The following is a 13,945-nucleotide window of genomic DNA, read 5'->3' on the forward strand; positions in this document are numbered from 1 at the left end:
TTTACTCTTGTCATTAGAGGTAGTGATCAGAATAGCTCTCATAGCACAATATTCCTTTGACTCTTTGGTATATATTTAACACTTAGGTAGTGGTTAATGGTCAGGAAGAAGATTGTTGGACAAGGGAGGTCACTGTGGCCTGAAGGAGAGAAGATCTATGAAGGTCTGTGTGGGATGGTGGCAGGTCAGGATTTCAGTCCAAAATCAAGTTTTGCCTGGCCCTTCTCTACATCTAAGAAACCCACTTCCTTCTGACATTGTCCTGCCTAAAGGAGTGGCCACCAGTAATGGGTCAGTCTGATGCATTGGGTGGGTCAGGCTGAGGTGAGGGAATAATCATAACCAACTCAACTCCGTGCAGAGAGACAGGGTGATATGTAATCATGGAGTGTGAGATTGCCCGCTTAATAGGCCAGAGCTGAGCTGCTTCTAGTTCTTACATTAGTGCTAGGAAGGTGGCAGGGGTCACTTTTTCTGTTCGGGACAGGGGAGTTGAACATTATAGTGGGGGACAGGGAGAGAATGGAAAGTGAAATACTTAGGAAAGTACAGTTCTGGAGCTGGGCATTTCTTCCTGTCCTGCAGAAAATGTTTTTTTCTGTTTCTCTCTTTAAACAGACCCCTGCACAGCAAGAAATCATAGGATTATAGGAATTGCCATACCAGATACTACCTGTGGTTTATACTTTGACCTCTTATTGTCTCCACATCATGCTGTGGTAGCAAGTTCTGTAGGCTAATTACATGTTGAGTGAAATCCCTTGTAGGGCAAGAGCAGTTTTAGGGAATACAAATTGTAAATGTCTGCACTCTGGTGGGCAAACCTCAGTGTGTCAAGTTGGACACTATTGGAGCGTGATCCCAACACAGTGAAGTCAGTGGAAATATTCCCTTTAACTTTAGTGGACTTTGGATCAAACTGTTGACGAATAAACTAAAAGCCTGGGTAGGGGAAACTCTCATTCTTTTTCTCTCTCTCACTGGTTTGTTGTGCTCTCCTAATATGCTATGACAGAATAAATTCTGAGCATTTGTTGGAGAACTTTAGATTTCCTTTTCGTATTTTCTCTGTTACTGAGGCTTATGACTGTAATAGAGAGAAAAACAATGCTACCCTGTCTGATTTCCTTTACAAAGTGAATTCCAACTCTCTTGAAAAGTGGGTGCTAAAACTTTTTGCCAATGAGTTCAATGACTTCTTCCTATAAAACATTAGCTATTCTGCTTGCACCTTCAAATCCCAAAAGCTTTGTACAGATAATTGGATTCCTTGTGCAGCTGTGAGCATAACAATAAGCAATCAGTCAATTCCATTACTGTGAGGGTGTGACTGTGAGGGCTATACCAATGCCATTTGCTTTTCTGTAACAAATGCACAACACACACAGAGTCCCAGTGTTTTCTTGTTATTACATTTTAAATCATACAGCTAACAATAGGTTTATAGTGACTTTGAGTCATGTCTGCTACGAATACAAATACCAAGAGACCAATACTTTTGTTACAGGAGTTTTATTTTAGAAAAGTGATAAGTGGATAGAAAAATATAGCATTGTTACTTTGATTTGCAGCTAGTTATACTGACAATAATGCAAAAATAACTTTATAAAAAAAAAGAAAAAAGAATAAGGCCAAGGTGTTGTTTTCCTTTATCAGTGAATAGTGTCAAAGTATTAATAAAAGAGAGTTTAAATAGTCTCTGTCTTTTAGTTGAGATTATTCTGTAATGATAAAATCTCACATGACATGGATTTTGGATGGGAATTAAACAAAAATATCATAACTGACTTTTAAATGTGTTTCCTAAATAATGCTGGAAGTGCAAAATCATGTACTTTAATCGTCTTATAAAAATGGCTGAGGTAGATAATACACTCACCCAGATCCTGTCACGCATGAAGGTAGTTGTGTACTAACCCACTAACACAAAGCTACCTTGAAGACTACCTTGCCAGCAAAAGGATTGTGCATGGCTTCTCATTTATTTTAGGGACCAGATGGGTACCCTCTATCATCTCCTGAGGGCTCTTTGGCTACAGCTCAAGATCTGGGCCAATATCTTGGAAATGTAACAACAACTATATGTACACAAGCTTCCAGAGTCCTTGTTCAGGACCATTTGGAGCTAAAGCATGTGTACATTTATCAATTATTAGACACTAGAAGGGGTTTACTTTTTTCTCAAAGAGATGCCCATCTGCAAACAATTTCTTAGTAGGAAAGAGAGAAACAAATGGCCAAATGCCAGGTGTTTTTAATAACACAAACTATTGAGGCCTTTTACTTTAAATGCATACACTATAGCCTATTCTTTTTTTCTTAATTCATTTTACAGGTAACTCAGTAGGCATTTCTCCAGTGCTTAATACCTTCCATATTTCATAAATCTAGACAAGAAATGCAATTTACTGAACTGGAACTCAATAAGTCACACACCATTGAAATACTACAGTAGTTGAGTCATAGAAGCATCACTATTATCATTATGTAATGTGCAATTTTAGATGGGAGAAACTACTGTCTTTGACTTCACAGGTGCAAAATGCTTTTCATCACAGGAAAAAAAAATCTCCATATAGAGATGCTTTCATCAGTACATTGTTGTCTTTTGTGAACAGATTCTGCTTCAGATGACAGATAGAAGCTAATGACTACCTTTTCCTGGAGTGAAATAAACCATCATCGTGAGAGAGACTGAGTTCTAAGGACAAAAAACCCAAATTCTTCCCTTTTTTGTTGCTAACAATAGCCAGGGTATAATGATTAAAGTAACAAAGTGATCCTCTTCTATCCACTTACCCCCCTGCCCTCTAAAGGGGTGGAAAAAATCTTTAGCAAAATAGTCAATCTCTTGATATTTGTATTTTGCAGCAGGAGGCTGAAGGCAAGGGAAGACAGAAAGCTGAAACACACACACACACACACACACACACACACAGAGTCTGGGGTTTATCCCAAAAGATCATTCCCAAATTCCATAGATTAGCCATATGCATCATGGAGTGATATGATGGACATAAACTGGCAAAAGAACAACAACCCACAACCCCACTAGTTTTGTACCCACCCAAAAATGCTAAAGCCAGCTCTAGTTATGAACATTGTCAGCAGTCTCTCAATCTATCCATTACTGACAAAACTGTCACAGTTAAAATAGGGGCAGTTCCCTCTTTATGCCCTCAACAGTGATGCTAAGTGTACATAGTATTAACTGTGTAATCCCCAAAGCCTTCTGCTTGCCAGTCGCTCCAGCCAAGTCTGAGGAGTAGAGCATGCAGAACAAAGCTGCTTCTGAAATGTGTGGGAGTTCTCTACTAGTGGCTGGTTCCCAGAGTCTGAATAGCCGGTACTGGGAGGGAACCTGGAGTCCTGTTCCCCCACCCTCCAACTAGGACAAATATGCTCTGCTAGCTAATTTCTACCTCTTCATCCCCATTTCCAATCAGCCTGGGAAGTTCTATTCCTATGGCAACTAGGGAAGAGCTCCAGCAATAAGGAAAGACCTGCCACCTCAAGAACCACAGGGAACCCATTTCCCCAACTTCCCATACCACCCACTACCAGAAGGGAATTAGACAAGACCAGTTTGAGGGTAAAGACCACAGAATGGCCAGCTTGCCACTAATTCAGCCAACACAGGCCCTAGGATAAACTTACCTGCTTTTGCTGCTCTAGGGAGCAGCTACCAAGAAGGAGTGGTTACTAGGGGAATTTCCATGGGTGGAGAAGCATGGCGGGTTGAAAGGTACTGAACTGTGGGGGCCAAGGGGGATAAAAAGATTGATGGATTTAGTTGGGAGTGACATGTGGTAGGGAGATTGTGGAACTGATTAATTTGTTTTTGAGTGGGTCGGGGAGAGTATTTTACCTACGGAAAGTTGCATGAATCAGTGACTGAGACAGAAATGTTTTGAGCAATCTGCTTGTTAAAATTTTGGCAGCATATCAATGGATTGTTTACGTATATAGGGCTGGATGAATAACCAGGTTTTTGGTTTAGTGGATGAGCTGAAAAATTGTGTAGGGGGTAATTTTGTTTCAGATTGAACCAAAATTATTTTTTCAACTAAATAAAAACTGGAAAACATGCTTTTAGCCTGAACAAAACATTGTATTTAATCTGAAATATTTTTCAAGAGGGTTTTAAATAGTTTGTCAATGGCTTTTCAAAATTAAATATAGGTATATTATGTAACAGAAAGACTTTCTGAAATGAAAAGTCAAAATATTTCCTTTTGGAAATGCCAAAACAAAATGTTTCAAAAATTTTTTGAAGTATTTCCCCCCCCTTTTTTTTGGCCAAAATCATTTGCCAAATTTGACCCAAATTCATTAATAGTTTCGGTTGACTTGTTTCTGCATTTTTCAGTGGAAAAAATTATTCACACAAGATATTTTCCCAACTCTTTACAGACAAGTGATAGTTAAAGAGCATGAAGCATAGGCGTAAACATGAACATCATTTCTATTCCAATGAATTGTTTTATGACCCTGAAGGTTTTAATCAAGTAACTCCAGTGTATTTCATTTCAGCAAGCACTATTCAACAATTTGTTTTAATTTAATTGTTCAAATGAGAAACCAATGTCTAATGACCTTTGAGAAAATACAGAATCAGTTCTGAACTTTGCAGCAGAGGCCTATCAGAAGTTAAATTACATTTACAAAAGAATATATACTTTCAAAACGTATTTTGTCGCAAAGGGAGGACAGAGAAGAATACTCTTTTAACTGAGATGTGAAACCCTCTTAAGCTCTTCAAGGAAACAAACATCATGACAACACTAGTATTAACAAGGCAGGAAATAAGGAGGAAGGCTACGAAAAAAGAAAATCAACTATTGTAATGCTACTGGCAATCATGTACCTCTCCACAAAGAGCAACTGGTGAGAGAGAGCACATGTAACAATAGAAAGAAACATGGTGTTCCCCTGAATACACACTCTTAAATTGCATAAACTCGTGAAATATTTTGAATTAGGAAACAAATACACAGAGATGAAGGGAAGAGGGAGACAATTTGCCAATGGGAATCACATAGTTAAAACCTAATAGTAATAGTAATTCTGGTGATTTAACAATATTATAAATTGCAATAGTAATATAAATAATACTTGGTGTTCAGGGCTTGATCCTGCAATCATGGGCATACATGCCTACCTTTATTCATGGCAGTAGCCCACTGAAATCCATGGGAATACTAAATTAGTAAAGTTATGCAGAGGATTTGTAGGATTTAGTCCTCATAATAGTGCCTTCAAGTTAAAGTCTCAAAGAACTTTACATACATTAAACATTGCCTCTGCAAGGTACGTAAGTAAACTGAGAAATAGATGGGCTAAGGACTTCCCATTCAGAGGTGCTGAGTAGCTGCATCTTCCAATGGACTACAGTGGGAGTTTTAAGGTCTTGCTTCTGAAAAACTTGTCCAGTGACTTGTTGAAGGTCACAAAGGAAACAGTAGTAGGCCCAGGACCCTTACCTCCAAGTCCACTGGTCTAATCCCTAGACACAACACTTGAACACAACCTCAGTGATATTCTAATCCACAGAAGCACCTGTATCCTTTCCACTTGTAAGAAAGGTTGGAAAATCATTGCAAGATAAACATGATTCAGAAATGAGTATAACATGTTCTTTTTACCCAGCCCAGAATACCCATGAGAGATTCAGCAAGGAGAATGAAGTGATTAGTAACAAATGAACAGGCAGTGCTTGGCAAGGGACTGGAGAGAGGTTTTTTTTTTCTCTATCAAATATGTAACATCAGTTAGTGCTATTACATATCAACTTTATCTGGCTAACCAGTAATAGTCCTGTGATTCTATTAACCTGCTGAATGCCATGCACACTTGAGGCTCTATATACTGAGGAAAATAACAGGCGTACTTGTGGCACCTTAGAGACTAACAAATTTATTTGAAACCTGCCTATCTACTGGGAGCGATCACACTAATACACATCTACACAAACACACATGTAGGTACATAAATACATACATATTGGCCAGGGTAACTTCTTAAATGCTGACTGAAATATTCCATATATGCTCTTATTTTCTGATCTATGCTAACTTGTTATTGGTGTTATGTTGTTGCTTGTTGAGTTGGTACAATGAGTTGGTACTTAAGACTTGTGATAAAACAATTTTGAGGGGAAAGCTTCTGACACAAAGCAGACCAGGTATGTACTGCAATTATAGTCATTGCAGTACGTACCTGGTCTGCTTTGTGTCAGAAGCTTTCCCCTCAAAGTTGTTTTATCACAAGTCTTAAGTCCTAAAATGTATAAAAGCGCCAACTCATGGAGTCATGAATCTCAGATTTCATTCAAAAATGTTTCTAGCCTTCATAGTTGCAGAGAAAAGCATGACAATGTGACTACCAGAAGCTCAGAAACCAGGAGGTAAATAAAAAGAACGCTGCATTTATTATTTTATAAAATCCCATGATTCTGGGGGAGGGCTGACTAATGATTTTTGAGCACTTGTGGTTGGCAATACTGTCCCATCTTGCCCTCCAAATCTATCTTTAATATTGGTTTTGATTTGAATAGGTCTATCCAAATTTTGCAACAATAGGTTTAATCAGTGAAGTGTCTCTGGGCCACACCAAACTTTCATACACACTTGAACTGTATGTATAGGTCAATAGTTTATCTCCCTGAATAGGTGAATAAGATACTACTCATTGGCTAGGTTTACCGGACACCATCTTGGAGCTTTAAAACGACACTTCTGCTGTAAGGAATTTTGGTTTGTTTGTTTGTTTTGAATGAGGTGCGGGGGAGTGAGAGAGAGCTTTGGGGCAGGGGACAACTCCATGTATTGGGTGATATAAACCCTGCAAAGCAAGAAGTCACCTGTAGTAGGACCTGCATAAAAACAAAAAAATAATTCACAGAGCCATTTGAGAAACAGCAGACATGGATTTTGTCCTTAAGGGCCATATCACAGAGATACAGTGAATCAGATGGTGGCTGCAAGCTGCTCTTTAGGAGGCAGTGATCTACGTCTACCTCTCTGGGCCACCCCTTATATAAAACCAGTAAATAAATATTTCTATGTTTACATGGAATGAAAATACAAGCTACATACTGCTATCAATCCTTGTAACAATGCGCCTTTTTCTTATGCACACACACCAGTCTTGGACAAAAATTCCAGATTTATTAAAAAACATTTAACCACAAAGTGACTTTTTTCTGAGTTTCCGAGAAGAGCCGGAGTCTCTTACAACAGAGATTGAACAGACAACTAAAAGAGACATGAGTGAATCATCACCAAACACAGCCACGTGTGTTTAACAAAATCTTGGATGAAAAAATAAAACTCCCCCAAATGTTAATGGGATCCTGTGTTTGGAAAAACAAAGCACATTAGAGTAAATATGATTTACTCTATTCAATTCAGCCAAATGATTTAGCTGCAGGATGCCTTCTGTGCTTCACAAAGCATTTTCAAACTGACACTCTTCCACTTGCTGTAGACACATGGTTACCACAAACAGCAAGGACTGAAATATTCCACTGCACCTTGTGTTTCCCTAATTTGTATTGTCACATGAGAGCTGTAATGGGGAATGAAGCCCCAAAGAAGGAAGAAGTAATGAACTCCTGGCATCAGAAGAGCATGTGCTGGACCTATTCTTTAGACAGTGCCAAAGAAATCTCTATATTTTTTCCGCCATCTAGGAGACATTTTCCTAACAGTGCAGGACAGAATGCCATCCTTTCATTGTTTCCCTTATCAAACACTGCTGTGGTTGGAATATTTTAGTTAATCTGAAGTACCAAAATGTACATTTCATTTGGTTAAAGGGTCAGATGAGTGATGAGAGGGAAGAAGACCAGTCCACTCTGATTCATTTAGACACTGGCTTAATATAGGAAGGGACAGTAGCACAGAGTTGGCATTTATCAGGAAACACATATACATGAATTTCAAGTGGCAGGCACAATATTTTTTTGCTTTAACATCAAAGGAGGATGGCTGACTCTCTATGCCAAACTACCAGGCTTTCACTGGGTGCTTTGTTACCTCCCTTATTAATTCTCCATATCAAAATTTGTTATGAGAGAGGATTTTTAAATTGTCACAGACTTCACTGTAAAACCTCTTCCGTCTCCACATACTTTATAAGATATCCAAATTCAAGAGTTGTGAGATCCTGCAAATATTTTGGTGGAAAATCTCACTGTATTTGTGGAGTAAAAAATATCCTGGTTGATGTGACAAGTTCCTTGGAAGCGTTGGGCAACATGCTCGACTTGCGTGCCTTTCGGATGAGTATACTAGTTTCCACCCAAGAGCCTCTGTCAAGCCTGTTCTACTTTGTATAAAATGCTTGAATATTTATTAGGGCAGATAGAGAATGAATATAGATACATCTACACTGCAGCCTGGGATGTAATTTTAGGCTCGGGTAGAAGTATTCGTGCTAGCTTTAACTGAGCTAGCGTGATAAAAATAGCAGCATAGCCACAGCTATACAGGATAGCTTACCAAGTACAATCTGGCCCACTCCCTATGGACTTGCACTCAAGTGGAACTGTGGATACACTGCTATTTTTAGCACACTAGATTGATCAAAGCTAGCATGGGTACATCAGCCAGAACAAAAAATTACACCCACACTGCATGTAGATGTACCCTAAATGGTGCTGGTTAGGGCACTCACTTGGCAGTGTGGAACCCTAGATTCTACTTCTTTCTCCAGTGTATACTTAATTATTTATATAACATGGAACAACTTCAACAAGAGAGACTCCGACTCCAAAATACCTAATAGCAGAGGGATTAAAGCACTTACCTACAATATGGGAGATCCCAGTTCAAATCTCTGCACCAAATCATGTGTGGGCGGGGACTTATACCTGGGTCTACTTCCATTCTGCTGAGTGCAGTACCCACAGCCCTACAGGATATAAGCAGAGTAAGGAACATTACAACACCACTACTACAGCCTCAGGTTTTGTAAATGACACCTAACTGAACCTCACCCAGTTATTTTCCCCACTGAAACTATTCAGCAAATTTATGTTGTGTTCCCTAACTGTTTTGGTAGACCTGAAATTGCATTTTTGTAGCAAATAAATGATTTGTCCAGAAAATTTCACCCAGCTCTAGCCCTGAAGTCATACCTATTCTATTAAAAGGAGAAAATATCTTACAAAAGAAAAAAAAATTACTATTACTATACATTTAAGTCTATTCTCTTGCTTCATGTTATAGCTTAGAGCAGTGATACCCAGACCTCAGTGGTTCAGCAGCCAAACTAGTGAACAGCATTACCCAAAACAGCAGGGCCAGGTTAACTCTCCTGTGGGCCCGGAGCTATTAGATTTTGTGGGGCCCCTGTAGACAAGTCTTTTTCCTAATTTAAAACAAAATTATCACAATTATGACATCGAGGCTATTAATGCTATACTAAACTTGCCTTTTAATTAACATAAAGTTGTTCTGTGGTTACATTTCAGTCTTAAACGTGTAGAATATAGTTAAGTTAATTCAAAATAGCCTACTTCTTACCTTAGAACAGCTGTTATATTAGTTTCTTTCTGGGAAGAAGTTTGGTGCAGGAGAGGATTCTGACTTGGGGCAGCGGGTTATGGTGCAGGAAGAGGTGCGGGGTCTGGAAGAGTTTGGGTGCAGGAGGGGGATTCTGACCTGGGGCAGGAGGTTGGGGTTCAGGAGGGGGGTGCAAGGTGTAGGCTCCGGCCGGGAGGCGCTTACCACAGGTAGCTCCTGGCCAGTGGCACAGCAGGGCTCAGGCAGGCTGCTTGCCTGTCTGTCATAGCCCCACACCGCTCCTGGAAGCAGCCAGCTGCTGGCACATCTCTGCGTGCCCCTGGGGGCAGGGGGACAGCGTGTCTCTGTGCAATGCCCGTGCCAGAAAGTGGTGCCCCTGCAGCTCCCACTGGGGACAGGGGTAGTGTGCGGAGTCGTCTCCGCTCCACCGCCAGGGGCCGCAGAGGCATGCCAGCAGCCGGCTGCTTCTGGGAGCGGCATGGGGCCACGGCATGCAGGCAGCCTGCCTGAGCCCTGCTGCGCTGTTGGACTTTTAGTGGCCCGGCAATCATGATCGACTGGCAGAGGCTCCAGGATCAACCAGTCAATCACGATCGATGGATTAATGGTGACCACTGAATTGTATATAATTATGGATTTATTTGGGGGGGGGGTCCCTTAGCCTGAGGCCCTCGGCTGCAGATCCTAAAGCTTCTGCATTAATCCAGCCCTTCTAAAGAGCCCCAGTAGTATGAATTCATTGTTTCATTTACTATAGTACTATATATTCATATTTAATCAGTATGGAGAAAACATTTAGTTTATATATATATATATATATATATATATATATATATATATATATAATATTATATTATTCTCACAGCAAAATATATTATTATTTTATCAACTACAATTGACTAATAACATAGTGAAAGCATTCTCATTGGTTAATAACTTAGATTGGCTAATAATTAAATCAGACAGTGTTTTAACATCATGAGCTGCAAAGATCTGCAGGAGACACTTAAAGAGCTACTTGTGGTTTGCAAGCCTCAGTCTGAATATCACTGGCTTACAGCCTTGAACCTTGGGTCCAGCTCTTTTCAAATGAGTGGAGAGTGAGGGAGAGAATGTAGATGTATGCCATGTTTGGGTTTATCTGATTTCCAAGAGCTAATGTGGCTCCTGTCAAGGATTAGCACAGCACCTAGCCTGTTCTAAATTAGGGCTATCGGCAACAAAGCTGCTGGAGCTTGCTGGAATGTATTGTGCTTTAGCCAGATCCTGCACCCCGTTGTGGCACACCTCCCAAATCTGGGAAGTGGCATAGTGAAGGGCACTTGGGGATTCCCCTATACCATATGAATCCCCCAGCTGCCACTTTTGCTAGCATCAAGGCTGCTTTGTGCCACCAAAGCAACTTTATCATGGTCAAGGATATGCTTAAACATAGAGAAAATTCCATGACAATGTATTTAGTACCACAGCAAATTAGGAGTTCTGGAAAATGGAGGGAAATAGAATATACTAGAATAGAATGCATGTTTCTTCCATTTCATTTTCTTTTTTACATTGGTAGGCATTATGCAGGCAACAAAAAAGGACAAAATATGTATTTCTGCTGTCTGTACATTTCCAGTCTTCTTGATATTGTAAAATTAAATCCACTAGGTTGTAAAAATGAAGTGCAAACATCAATGCTTTCTAATTCTGAAAAAAATATGCGATTGAGAGTTACTACTGATGCTTATATAGTCAGTGATGAGCATGCTAAAAGAAACTAAACAGAATATAGTGCACTAGAATAGCACACCTTCCACAAGGGATAGAGCTAATACTTCTGTGAACAAACTGCTCATTTCAGTGATGGGGGCTGAAATTCCTGAAAGGCAGAGTATGTCAAATGCTGAAACAGTGAATGTATAAAAGGAAACATCAGAGCTGGTTGGAATCTCTTCCTCACAATTTTTTTTAAACGGCTTTTTGTAGAAAATGTTGTTACTGCTTGAAACTTTTATTTTTATACAAAAACCTGGAACCTGAAAGCCAAACAATATTGATATAAATTGTTGGGGGTTGGGTTGGTTTCAGTAATGTTGTGTTTTTTTTCCAATAGGTTTATCAAAACTAGTTTTTGAAAACCAATATCATTTTGGGTTAAACAGCAGAATGTTTGTGGGATTTTTTTTTGGGGGGGGGGGACGACAAAAACACAAGTCTTTAATAAAATCGCCTGTAAAAAAATATTGATTTTTTTAGCAGCTCTAAAACATATAACTGCTATGAAAATTGGTTCCTATACATAAAGAACATGGGATAAGTTTATTTGTGTAGAGAGACATATCTAATGTGATGAATGAGCTAGCAAAGTCAGCACAAATCTGTTCCAATTAAGAATGCATTCAGCAAAGACCTGTGCTTTAAAAATTAGACCCTGAGGTTTTTCCCAAAATTTTGCAGACAGAATTTGTAAAAGGTCTGAAAAGTTACAGGGTTTCCTCTTGACCTATAAACAAGTAACTTACAGTTGTTGATAATCACAAGCCCAAAGAAGCCCAATGGAGTCAAATTAATTGGATGAATTGAATGTATTTAGACTACAATGTGATGCTGAAATAACTCTCTAGGGCTCTCATTAGGTTACAAGTGGACATAACGATGGACCATAAATTCCCTGAAATGGAAATAAATACCTCTATTTAGCTCCTCAGGAATGGTCTTGATTGATTTAAAGAGATCATAGATACTAAGGTCAGAAGGGACCATTATGATCATCTAGTCTGACCTCCTGCACAACGCAGGCCACAGAATTTCACCCATCCACTCCTGTGAAAAACCTCTCACCTATGTCTGAGCTATTGAAGTCCTCAAATCGTAGTTTAAAGACTTCAAGGAGCAGAGAATCCTCCAGCAAGTGACTCTTGCCCCATGCTACAGAGGATGGCGAAAAACCTCCAGGGCCTCTTCCAATCTGCCCTGGAGGAAAATTCCTTCCCGACCCCAAATATGGTGATCAGCTAAACCCTGAGCACATGAGCAAGATTCACCAGCCAGATACTACAGAAAATTCTTTCCTGGGTAATTCAGATCTCACCCCATCTAACATCTCATCACAGGCCATTAGGCCTATTTACCATGAATATTTAATTACCAAAATTATATTATCCCATCATACCATCTCCTCCATAAACTTATAGAGTTTAATCTTAAAGCCAGATAGATCTTTTGCCCCCACTGCTTCCCTTGGAAGGCTATTCCAAAACTTCACTCCTCTGATGGTTAGAAATTCATCTAATTTCAAGTCTAAACAATGGTGGTTGGCTATGTCCCTTCTGAACACGTCACAGAGGTGCATCCTGGTGTGCTCAAATGACGGGGTTTCTTTGTCTTTGTTTATTTCTTTGTCCCGCTTCTTCATTGTGATGTGTCTAGTCAATTGTAAGCTTGACCAGCCTTAGAATTAACTGCACTCCATTGTATCATAGCAAGGGCAAGCATGACAGGTTACGACAGCATAAGCAACTTTGCTCCAGCATGAAGGAAGACTAGAGATGGACACTAGAACTCACCATGCAGATGTGACCCCAGGCCAGAGACATTTATTAAGGACCAGAAGGTTAAAGCACATCTGCTTTGCCTGACCTTCCAATTTACCATATCCTACCTGCAAGTTGCAGTGAAGCAGACATTTACTTTTCTGGTTAATTTCTTCAAATTTATTAAATGCATAATGATACTCTTATGATTTACTGTTAGTGTATGTTATTAATATGTGAGGCTGCATTAAAAACACATTGCAATATATTACTAAAATTAGTAATTCATTAGTAGAGCTGCAGACAGAAGTTGCATGTTTGCTATGACAGATAGGGGAACAGTAAACACATCACTTTATCCAAAGCCAGATACTTACTCAAGTAAGTAAAGTTAGAATCCTATTTATTCAGCAGAGTAGCAGGAAGTCTCATTCTATTATGTCCTACTACTCTTAAAATGACATGCCCTGTAACATAAAGAGAGAGAAATCTTGAAATTACAAGAGATTTGGCAGGCATTTAGAATTGTGATTGGGATAAAAATACACGCTAATGGTATTATTATTATTTTACTTTATTATTATTTATTTTATTTAGTAATGGGTAACCTTATTCCCACTTTGGCAAATTAAAAAGGCTGCATCCAATGTCTCAAATTGAGAGCAAACAAGTTAACAAAAGCCATATTAAATAGTAATCCTCCTATATGTCATGAGTCAGAATGGGTATGTCTAGTTGGTTGCAAAAACCCACATAATAATCTTTGTTCTGCCCTGGTAGAATGCTCCAGCAGGAGCTCTAGGAACCATTGAACCTTACTGAAGCACAACACCCTCTGGAACATCCTGGAGGTGAAGCTGTTGCAGCCCCCATAATCATGAGCAGCATGTACATTAT

The 13,945-nt window shown here is 39.4% G+C and overlaps 1 long non-coding RNA gene across 1 annotated transcript in view; it reads right to left on the reverse strand.

Moving 5' to 3' along the window:
- Positions 1-13,493, reverse strand: part of LOC141981469 (uncharacterized) — a 62,801-nt gene extending 49,308 nt beyond the window's left edge. The window contains exons 1-2 of the long non-coding RNA XR_012637788.1: positions 13,426-13,493; positions 8,812-8,916 (exon numbers count right to left, since the gene is read on the reverse strand). This is a non-coding gene — a long non-coding RNA (uncharacterized LOC141981469). The remainder of the gene's footprint in view (positions 1-8,811; positions 8,917-13,425) is intronic.
- Positions 13,494-13,945: the final 452 nt, after the last annotated feature.

Source organism: Natator depressus, chromosome 2, assembly GCF_965152275.1.
Source record: "Natator depressus isolate rNatDep1 chromosome 2, rNatDep2.hap1, whole genome shotgun sequence".
NCBI classification, from domain to species: Eukaryota; Metazoa; Chordata; order Testudines; family Cheloniidae; genus Natator; species Natator depressus.